Source organism: Carassius gibelio, chromosome A17 (genome assembly GCF_023724105.1).
Source record: "Carassius gibelio isolate Cgi1373 ecotype wild population from Czech Republic chromosome A17, carGib1.2-hapl.c, whole genome shotgun sequence".
In the NCBI taxonomy this organism is placed as follows: Eukaryota; Metazoa; Chordata; class Actinopteri; order Cypriniformes; family Cyprinidae; genus Carassius; species Carassius gibelio.
This window is the reverse complement of record NC_068387.1, coordinates 17,992,285-18,004,567: the sequence shown is the minus strand read 5'-3', so window position 1 is coordinate 18,004,567 and position 12,283 is coordinate 17,992,285. Positions and strand designations below refer to the sequence as shown.

General features: G+C 36.0%; 1 pseudogene; it reads right to left on the bottom strand.

The window, feature by feature from the left end:
- Window positions 1-322: 322 nt before the first annotated feature.
- On the bottom strand, window positions 323-11,954 carry LOC128031619 (28S ribosomal protein S5, mitochondrial-like; annotated as a pseudogene).
- Window positions 11,955-12,283: the final 329 nt, after the last annotated feature.

The following is a 12,283-nucleotide window of genomic DNA, read 5'->3' as shown; positions in this document are numbered from 1 at the left end:
CTATATAAACATGAGATGGGTGGGCATATTTGAACATTGTGCTTTTCATCAACTTTAAAAAAACCCCACCTTTAGTCTTATAGTTTTCATGGCCGTAATCCAGTCATTACAACATGAATCCATGCTATTTTTGTGGGAGAGTGTCACATTTTTCTCATGTTTGAAAATGACTTCTTTGTGAGCTGTGCTTCATATATCGCTACAGCATTGATAAATAGCAGACACTTTTGGTCGCATCACCTTGCTGAAATTACGCTACTGTGACAATACCTTTACATAAAACATAAGCAAGATTAATGACTTGACACTGAATGTGGGTTTATTGTAGGTTTATTGTTGCTCTTCCAGTCCCAAGTCATGTGTAGGTAAGTCTCTCTTTATACATTCACTTCCACGCTCCTCTTTCATGGGCTTGTGACATATAAACACCCATTTCTGGGGTTATGTAGAATTTCATGACCTTCACTGTGTGGTCAAATAGTGGTTTAACAGCATGATTCCAATCCAATCCGTGCTTCAATGCTCCCCAGCAAACGGTTGTCAGTCTTGCACTAGAGTGTCAGACTGCTGTACAGACTGGCTGGACATTATCGTTCAGATCACCAGATGGTCCTTTTTACACCTGCCCACACTGATCTCTTAACGCCCTGTGAGGCCTTCACGTCAGCCCAGTGCAGAGGAGTTTTGGGCACATTGTCCTCCACTTCAGGCTCATTACGGGCACCAAGCTGCGGTCGTGCCACCACGATGGGCAGAGCACCTTGTTCTGCCCTGAACTCCACCACATTCAGCTGCTTTATAACAGATAGATTCTGATGAGTCTCCTGTAGTATGACAGTGGAGAGGAAGTCCATTATAAGCATGAAAAGTACAGTGACACAGTTTAGAGGGATCTTAGTTTACTATGATCAATACATTCTCAAAGGAATAATAAAGGACTCAGCGACTGAAATGATAAGGATTTAGCCAGAAGTCTTTGCATTTGTTCCTTTAAGAAGTTCCAGGATGTTTAATGGTCTTGGGACAACATTCCCAAAAACCTTCAATCTGACTTTAGTGTCAGAGTTAGGGATGGAGTAGAGGCTTGAACAAAATATCCTCATAATATCCTTCTGACTTTATAGGTGAGGGGTAGGGCAACAACTAGGGTTATCATGAAACATTTTATTAGTGAATATTCACATATTAGAGTTAGAGCTAAGTAACCTGGATGTTATTGAACCCACTTGATTGAACCCAGTTAAATATCATTTAAGACTATGTTTGACAGGATTTGTGCTTCCAGGACTAACTGAAGATACTTGGCAAAATAATGGTCACTTTATCAGATAAGCCACTGAGACGTGTATAAAGACTCATCTGATTGGCTACTGTTCTGTTATAATCTCTCACCTGATTGGCCAGGCTGTGGAAGAGAGCCCTGGTGATGTTGAGGACCTTAACTGAACCATCTACTTTTGCATACATATCCTCAATCCCAATCAGTTTACAGAGAGTGATTACTGCCCGATGACAATGCAGACTATAACCTGAAAGACAGAAAATAACATGATTATATTCATCTTTTTTGTATATATATATATATATATATATATATATATATATATGGATTTTGTGTATATATATATATATATATATATATATATATATATATATATATATATATAGTTTTGTCAACAATGCCCTATATAAGCTTTGTACATTTTTATTTATTCAGTAACTGAATAAATGGAACTTTCCTCAGTGGAACACAACACAAGATATTCCCCCTTCCCTTTCCCCCACTTCAACTGTATTTTTTCTCCAAGTCAACAGGAACTGAAACTGCTTGATTACCAACATTTTTCAGTCATACAGTCATACAGGTTTGGAGTAACATAAGTAAATAAAAATGTTTATTTTGGGGTGAACTAATGATAATACATAAAAATGTGTTACATACACTAAAAAAGGTTTTTTATTATAAGCAAATGTGTCAATTCAATTAACATATTTTTCATCTTGTTTCATGTTGAAAAAGAAAAATCCTGTCAACAAACATTTTCAAGGGTGAGATTAACAATGGAACTCAGAACTCAATTACCATCAGCCACATCTCAGATCTGAACTTCATCATTTTAGCTCTGATGTCAGGAAAGAAATAAACCCATTGTAGCTCAATGGATGTGAAGGGAATTCTGATACTCTATGTGAGTACAGGTCTGGATATCAGGAAAACATTTGCTTGACCTGAAATGACAGAGTCTAATTGGCATTTTTTTAAATGAAACATTTAAAATAAAATACAGTAAAAAGTGAATAATAATATAAATGTCAAAAAATCATTGTGAATATATTATGAAATTAATATATACCACCCAGCCCTACAAGAGATCTTTCAAAAATACATGGAATATTAAAACATGGAAACCACAGATTACGTAAATGTAAATAATTAATACTGTGACTCAGTAGAATCCTTCTCTCACACCGCACACGAATGCACACATTTCCACATGAGATTTACGATGTCTGTTTGTTATATGATAGTCAGTGACCCACATGTCTAACACTCGCATATGCACAAAGAGTAGTGTGCGACTCACTGGTATGATCGTTGTAGCTCTCAATGTAGTAGAGGTAATGCATGGCTCTGATTTTTTGCCTGTAAATCTGTATGTCCAGATGATTTAATTAAAACCTGGTAGCTCTAACACAAACATTAGATGTTCAAATATTGTAAGTGTGTCATGTGAACTGAGGAATTATTGAGCTCGCAGCCCCGTTCTGTCATTATTGTGCCCTTCGGCGAGTCATTTAATCTTAGGTTTCTTCATTTGGGAATTGTGCCTGCAATTAGAGTCCGGTATGTGATTTGGTTCGTGAGTGAATGAGTGCGCATGTGGCTTACTTTTCTAAGTGCGGTGTTCTTGTCTGCTGCTTTCCCCAGTGCAACCTCTGCAGAGAAGTGAATAAAACAGCTCATTATCACTGATTATAGCCATTGTATTTTTAGCAGCCACATATTCAACTACTGCATTGTTCCATCTACTCCAGACCACAGACGTGCCAAACTGCATACTTTCAAAATCAACTTGTCAGTGAGTTGCCTTAACAACTACTTGAGGCTAGTTTAATAAGGCCCACCTGTTGTCAACACACAAGGCTAGTGATTAATACTAGTGATAAATAATAAGTAATAAATACTTTTTATTATTTGCATTTCTTTATTTTCATATATAATGCTACATTTCCATTGCCCACAGCAACCAAAGCGCTGATGGATCTTTTCCTGCTCTCTTTGGCCGTGACGTTAAACATGCTCTTGACCTGTCAATCAAACCACAAACATCACATATGACTGTCTATATCTGCGAGGAATCAATCTCTGTATATGTGCTTCCTTGAATCAACCAGCAAGAGGCAGTACAAGCCTACTGGAAAAGGCTAATACGCTCCCTTTGAAATGCTTATCAAATACTGCAGTCTTGTCGCACATACACACTCACACTCAGATGTTCAGATGTGTGCGTAATTGCATAGTATAAAGTACTTGTTCAGAATTACAGCATTCTCGCTCCTGATCCTTACTGCAATCCGTTATGCAATCTTTGCTGTAGGAGTATTATTGATATGATGAGATATATGTGCTGAAAGAAAAAACCCCACTGGCAAGAACTAAACACATTCAGAGGAAGTTACAAGGTTGATTTCAGCCTGTTCAAAGAGCTCAAGCACATACATTTATAGGCTGATTATGTCCTAAACCAGCTGTCAGTAACCTTTTGAAGTGTCATCTTGTTGCATTATAATAGTGTGCTGAGACTTACCCGTCTCATTTTGCAGAAGGCCTTGCTTGTGACATCTAAATAAAATAGCTATTAAATGCCAATGGTAGCTCACATGTGTTTGCAAAGGGTGATCCTAAATCTTCAGTATCATTAAATTTGACCTTTTCAGATGTTCCTTTTCTGTTTATCAGTGATTTCGTTTCAAGGTCTTTGGTTGTATTTTGAAATCCAACTTCAAACTATTAAATGATAAGAGTTCAGTGTCTCATTAGAAATACATAACTGAAAAATTCCACCATCGTTCAAAAGTTTATGGACAGTAAGTTTACTTAATTTGTTTTAAAAGAAGTATTTTATGCTTACCAAGACTGCATTTATTGATCAAAAACACAGATAATTGTAGTATTGTGAAGAAAAAAAAATGTTTTCTAAGATGTAATTTATTCCTGTGTTGGAAAAGATGAATTTTTAGCAGGAATTGTTGCAGCATTCAGTGTCACATTAGCCTTCAACAATCACTCAGATATCAAATATGCTGATTTGGTGCTAAAGAAACATTTCTTATTATTAATGTTAAACAGTTGTGCTGCTTAATATTTTTGTGAAAACTGAGATACCTTTATTTCCAGGAATCTTCCAGAATGTCCCAGTGAACAGCATTTATTTGAAATCAAAGTCTTTTGTAACTACGTAAGCCCTTTACAAAGTTTTGATGAAATTAATGCATTCTTACTGAAAGTAGATTTTAATTTCTTTAAAAATAAATAAATAATAGTGACCCGAAACAATGTAAATTTTTAAGGATAACACATTTTACCACTTAGTCACAAATACTGACGTATCTACTGTATTGGTTATTACCCAAGGTAGTCTTTGGGCACTTGAACCAATATTTTATGTATATAAACATTGCTCAGTGAGAAAAAAAGTCACCCACAACCCCATCTCAAGTGACCCCAGGTTGAGAGCCTCTGATGTATGTAAAAACATATCTCTTCCATCTTTCTTTGACCCTCTAACTCTAGCACTCTCTATTCTAATTCTATTCTTTATAAAATAAACTAAATAATTAAATAAAAACGTATCCCTTTTAGATTTGGACTTGGGGTTTATTTACTAACTGTTTATTTCTTAACAACAAAAACTTGTTTCTTATTTCTTAGTTTATGTATTATGTGTTGTTAGCCTCTCTTAAGTAGGTATTAAGAGATACAAAATGAGTGCTGTGACACCCATATTTGAAACAATACAGTAATATTGCTGTAATTACTATGGGGATTTGAAGATTTAATAATCCTGGCTAGCTAATATGTCTGACATTATATCTTTGGGGTGAGACTCTGGTGCATGTCATTTATAATTTGCAAAGATAAACACACTCATAATGCATTTTTTTTTTTTTATCCCTGAGCATCACACAGTGGTGGTTTTTGCATTTAATTTAAATGATAATTTCGGGTTGAGCCAACGGTTGTAGTGATTGCATATGACATGACCCAGACCTAGTACAACAAATGCGCAGATGTGCATGTGTTTCTATACAAATGTCTGTCATTGTTTGGAACAACTTGTGTTTGGTTTCCTTCAGAAGAGAATTGTTTTGATTTTACTGGAGTGTGTGTGTGTGTGTGTGTGTGTGTGTGCGCGTGTGTGTAAGTGGTCTTGAACAGGCATGTATTTCAGCATCACACTGACAGAATGCAGAGTAAACATTGTTCTTCTTTTTATCCCCATCATCCATTTCATTTAGTGCTTTCAGTTGAACCACACAGTGTCCCATTATTTAGACCCCAGTGATTTAGAAACCGAGGTAACGACTGTGGTGGATCTTAGAGAGAGAGAGAGAGAGTCACATGCTACAGTCGCTAGTGATTCCTGTAAGTGTATTTATCAGTTAACCATGTGTTTGAGGGGATGCACATACATTATATTACATTTACATTTAGCAGATGCTTTCATGCAAAGCGACTTACAAATGCGCCCTCCCGTGGCAGGACCTACAACCTGTCCCTTTAAGGGGGACAAATTTGTAAATTATGCATTTTGTAGGTCTGAGCATAAAGTGTAAATCATGTCTTGAAAGTACTTGACAACAGCATAAAATAACCACACAATTTAACTAACTACATGGTGAAATATGCTAAACAATATAACTACAGAATAATATTTTGATAATTGAACCTCGACTAATGTAAAATATGAAGACATAATGTAACCTTGACTACTGTAAATTCTCACAACATAATGTAATTAACAACAGTGTAATGTATACCAACAAATTTAACCGGGACTGTAAGATATTTACAAATGTAAACTTAACTACATTGTAAAGTGAGGCTACACAAAATAAAACTGAAATGATCATGCTGCACTTTAAGTTTAAATAATGTCGGCATATTTCTGAGTCAACCATGGCACTGATCCAATGTTTTGTAACTATAACAGAATGACTATACTGTAAAGTCTGCCGACAATGTAGTCAATTTTATAGTGTAAAACATGCCTAAAGAATAGTGTGATAACAATATCAAAGTACTGAACTTGACTAGACAATGTAAAGTGTGAAATGGTGTGTAAACTGCAGAAAAGGAGAATAAGATAATTCAACCATTCCCAACTACAGATGGGAACCTAAAACCTCTTACTTTAATCTATCACGTTCCTCTCACTATCAGCCATATCTCATCCCCTCCTCTGTCTGTCTCGCTCTCTCAGTCTTACTCATGTATCATCCGCTCTAGAGCATTATGGCTCTCTTGGCAGACATCATGTGTCCTTGAGAGAAGTTCTTGAGTTAACAAGAAATATTTGGCTTAATTAATGTGGCTTTATAAGTACTTGGGCACTTTCAGTCTTTACTTGTGCTTTTTCTAGGACACCCAGGAGACAGCACGAAGGGGGGTCGGGGGTGAGGACTGCACCACTTTAAATGCAAGCCTTATAATGTCACCAAGTTTTTCAGAACCTCTTCAAATGAATCTGCATCCACTGAGACAGGGGTTCTGGAGAACTGCAAATACTCTTCATTTCTGTGTAAGCCCTCTAGTGTGTCTTTACTGGGTTATCTCCTAAATTCTGGCGTAATGTGGGGACAGCATGCCACCATGTGCTTGATCACATGCGATATATAGTTGTCCAGACTCGGAGCTAATGTCCTGGACACTGCAAAAGACTGAGGGGGTCTGACTTACAGTCTGTGGTGGTTCATCTATTGCCAGTGGCCATAAAACATCGATCAAAATGATAGAACAGAGGAAAACAGTGACAGAATAGTTATTTACAAAACCCAGTGAGCTGTCTTCATAGGCAGTATTGTGAATTCTGCTCCCAAAGGTAGGTAATTTCATTATGCGGCCTGCTAAGACATCGTTTTGGCAACACTGCATGCAACATTTGCATAGACCGAAATAATATATATTATGTACAATTACAAGCTCAGTGAAAAAAAAAAAAAACATCCAAGGTGGATTTGCCTCAGTATTTATTTAATGAATTTATTTATAATTGATAATATACAAAATAGTTCTATAAATAATCGAATGAATGCTGTTCTTTCAAATTTTCTATTCAACAAAAAATTCTGGGATTTATTTTTTATTTTTTTTTTAAATGTAAAGTTTCCATGAAAATAATGAGCAGAACAACTGTTTTCAACAAATTATAGTTACACAAAAAAAATATGCAATTAGGAGATAATTACTTTTTAGGACAATGTAAATGCCTTGTAATATTTCACGTCTGTAATTCAATTCATTATTTGTAACGTGCCTGCCAAGCAATACGTTTTGTGCTTTGTTACTTTCAATCAGAAATAAATGATCAGTTTTCAAATTCTCTGAATTTGATAACAAAAATATGAACTATAAACGTGTTTTTTTGCCACAGAAAGACAGCAAAACACAAAATGTCACATAAAGTCACAATTACCTCAGGAAAGACATTCATTGTACATAAACTTTATATTCAGCTATATAAAAAATATATAACTCAAGAGAGAAACATTGTTTTACATTTATTATATTTTACTTAACCTTGATTAAATCTGTCATGGGAGTGCGCAGGGAGACTTCAGATATAAAAACATGAATTGTTAGGAAATGTTTACTCAATTAAATCATGGTGGGGAGGCTACACTTAGGTTGTGTCTTGAGCAATTCAGTTCTATATTAATAGTCTTAGCCATTGCGACTGTGAACGTTGTGTCAGCTATATCTATAACTGCTGGAGAAAGTGCTGGCATGGACGTGCATTGTCTACGCGGGCCGTAGTTGTGCCTGATCATAGTTTCAGTTGGTAAAAACAGGTGTAAATATTTAGCATAAAGTGGGACTTGCAAAGCCCAGTGTAGGGCTACCTTTGTGCAACCAACCCCAGGTGTATGAGACAACCTTTGTGGGCAGTGGGCAACGAGGCAGCCCACAAGGTTTTGAAACAGAGCTAATGAGAGTGAGAAGAAAGGAAATCACTTCACCTAAATCATTAGCCTTCCATTTGATTCCATGCAGAGTTCAGACAGAGATGACAAAACTTTGGCTGTAAACCTGTCCACTTCTTTGCCAAAAAAGCTTTATGGAAATGAAATAATCAGAGGATGAAAGAAAGACAATACGGAGAAGGCAGTAAAGTGAAAGAGAGACAAGGACCCGAGGTAAACTTCTGAACTGATTTCCATTCTAAAATCAGCAACATTTATGCCAAATGAGTCTAGTGGTGCCAGCCAGGGGCTCTATACAGAGGTTTGTTTATCAAACGTTCATTGTTGTGTATAATTAGATAATTCTCCAAATACTCCACACTACATGGTAATTTTGTGCTGAGCAGTTTTTGTGCCCAGACTGCCTCCCATTTAGGAGTTCAAGAGAGTGGTTTAGAAGCGCTGAGATACACGCAAGCAATCACACACACAAAGGTGATAGACACACTAAACAACACACACAATTCTAATGGCAATCAATGAAGAAACAAGACAAAGCAGATTAAATTAACCCCTTGTCGCATATAGGAAATATTATTAAATTCAAGTTCAAGTTCAAGTTCATTTATTTATATAGCACATTTAAACAGCCGCTAGACAAGTGCTTTACAGAACAAGCATATAAAAATAAAAATGAAATAAAAAATAAAATTGTTAAACCATAATAAAATAATTCACTTTTAACAATCCAATCAAATCTTAATTAATATATATATATATATATATATATATATATATATATATATATATATATATATATATATATATATATATATATATATATATATATATATATATATATATATTATATTTATATAATTTATAAGATATGCACTTGCAATTTCATGTTAGTAAGACACATGGTTCTGCTTGTACTCACCTCTATCATGCGTCGAGTCAAAATCTGCATACGTTTCTGAAAAGACGAAATAGTACAAAGTCAGAACTGTTTATAAATGACAAAAAAAACATAAGGTCATTAGCACAGGTTGAGATTGCTGAAAAAGGCTCACACAGCCTATTTGTTTTTGATTAGGGACAGCAAGCGTGTTAAAAGAGATTATGTGAGTGGTCTGTTATGACCTATAACCCCAGGGCTGTGCTGTTGCCGCAGTAACTCATTACAGGTGTTTCATTTTGCCTGCGAGAGACAAGCATTTTTCCTCGATTTAAAGGAGGAGGTGTTGCTGTGGTGACTCAGGGGTGAGAAGTTGTTGGAGCAGATCTAGGAATGATTTAAACACCAGGCCTCACCGTTGCTCGGCAATCCATCACCACGACTACCAGAGATTGCACCCACATCCCGTTGGCCAATCAGACGACAGGAAATCTATTCCCACTGTAAGATGGTGAGCGGCAGAACAGAGATGAACAGCAGTGTAAATTACAAGGAAATTGCATTTTCTGCATCTCGTTTCACTGTGTGTGTGTGTGTGTGTGTGTGTGTGAATGTTGAAGCAATCGAAGTGTGTAGATGCAGGTGTTGTGCAATACATCCTATTATATGATCAAAGACCATGTTTTTAATCAAACTGTTTGACTATTTCAGTTACATCCATTATAAATCAACTATACAGCCATGCATCTCCTTTACCAAGCATTTTCAGTAGAAAGGGACAAATCAAAGAGCTGTCCAACACACACACCTCCGTTGGGACCCGGATCCGGCTGATCCCACCCCAGGAGTGGCCAGTCCAGCCCCTCTCTTCCTTTATCTTAGTCTTCCAGCATTTGTCCCATTCATCTCTCTAGCGTTCCAGGGCTGCTGTCACCTCCTTCTGCAGTGTCTCTCTCCGCTGTTACGGAATATTCAGACCGGGCCACAGGTAGCCAGCATGACCTAAAGAACACACAAGAAAGGCAATTATCAAATCATAATAGAGATTATTTACATATAAGTCTTAAGGTAGCGAAAAGTAGCAAAAATAGCGAGTTTAATTACTTGGGTTAGAGAATGATGTGGTGTTTTTGGTGTTGTTGTTGTCTTTGAATCTTTGAGCAAATACCAAATTGATAAAAAGGCAGTAAAGACATTTATAACAATACAAAAATGTTCTATTTCAAATAATTGCTGTTCTTTTTACTTTCATAATTAATCAGAAAGAGACCTGAAAATACTGCATCATGGTTTCCACAAAAATATTAAGCAGCTGTTATAACTTTAATGATAAGACTAAATTATTATTCAGCACCAAATAAGCATATTAGAATGATTTCTGAAGGGGTATGTGATACTAAAGACTGGAGTGAAGGCTGCAGAAAAGTCACCTTTCTAATCACATAAATAAATTACATTTGAAAATATACTGAAACAGAAAACAGTTATTTTAAATAAATTGCAATTTTTAAATTGCAGCAATATTTAACAAAATCACTGTATTTTTCAATCAAAAAAAAAAAAAGCCTTGTTGTAAGGCTAAAAAATAAATAAATAAAATGTGTTTAAAAATAAATAAAACCGACAAACCCCGAATTTTTCTGAATGTTGATGTGAATTAAATCTAATTCTAATCAAATGTAAATTATGATTTGATTTTCTTATTTAAAAGTTATTGTCCTTATTTAAATTATAATGTTTTGGTACAAGAAATATAAGTTTAAAACTAAGCCCCATAAAATGTTTTTAGTGTGCTCTTTCAATGCTGTGAAGTAGTCAAAGGTAACAGGAGATTACGGGTAGGATGTACCTTCTCCAAGGTTCTGGCCTCTCTTCAGATTTTTTTTTCATTTTATGTTTGGTTCTCTTTCCTCTTCCCTTTCTGGCACCGGCACTTGATTCAGCTAAGACTCCCCACCAAAGCTTGTCTGCTGTCACTAAGGTAATGATGTCAATAAATCACACACATCTACAGTCGCATCACTAATACAGTCTATAAGTGTACAGTCTATAAGACTCATACACACTCAAATAAGGTGAAGAATGAATAATAAAGCTATGAGTAGTGTGTTAACCTGTGTATTTAGATAATGACTGCACAGTAAAAGTCAATTCCAGCTTTTGGTTTTTACCATGCAATTATGAAGTTTCATCTAAATTCTGTGTGTGTGTGTGTGTGTGTGTGTGTGTGTTTAGAGGGGTTGGGTAATCTGGGACGTTGGGAGTTGCTTGATGTTGTTCTGATTTAATTAGCACTTAATTAGATGAGACAGAGAGGCCTGCCAGGCTTAATGAAGCATCCGATTCCAACAAAAGCAATTCAAGAAATTTCATAATTCTATCTGACAAACAGACATCTCCAACGCACACTGATGCACACAGTATTCAAACAAACACTCATGTGTGTACACGCAACCACACCATCTGCAAGAGAGATGCTGAAGGCATATCCCTACATGGATTTAAAAGTTTAAAAACTTTTAGATGATGTTTTTTAATTTAATATTTAGATTTAATTTCAGCTTTTTCAATTAAAGTTTTTTGTTCGTTTGTTTGTATGTTTTTTTTAATAGTGTTAGACAGTTTTAGTCAATAATAATTACCCTGAACTGCATGCCAATGATATGCTTCTGTTCAATGGATTTAATACAGTATTAAAATATTGATTGTTTTTGCATTGTTTATTGAATGCTTTACTCATCTTCCGCAGTATCTGCAGTCATAGTCCCCTCTGGAGTGACCTGAGGTTAAGCACTATTTTCAAGAGTACATCGGTGAAAAGAGATCTCATTAACTCCATCCTCATGCTATTGAGAGTCAAACCTGTGACCATCACTCCAGGATCTTGACTGACACTCACCAAAATCAAACAAAGCCTATCACAGCTGCTTACATTTGATAAAGAAGCTTGAATGGAGCATAGTGGGTGGGACTGGGACCTGCCAAATGGGAGAGGTGAGCAGCGCCCCCTAGAGCTCTCAGAGCTCCAACACCTGTTGACAATAGAGACAGAGGACAGGACATTTCTTAAAAGCTAAACTAAAAGTCATGGGCCCATATTCACAAAGGCCAAAATTTGCTCATAACTTGCAGACTTATGATAAAATCTTAAAAATAATGGCAGTCCTGAATTTAGGACTCCTAAATTTTTGCTCTACTGCT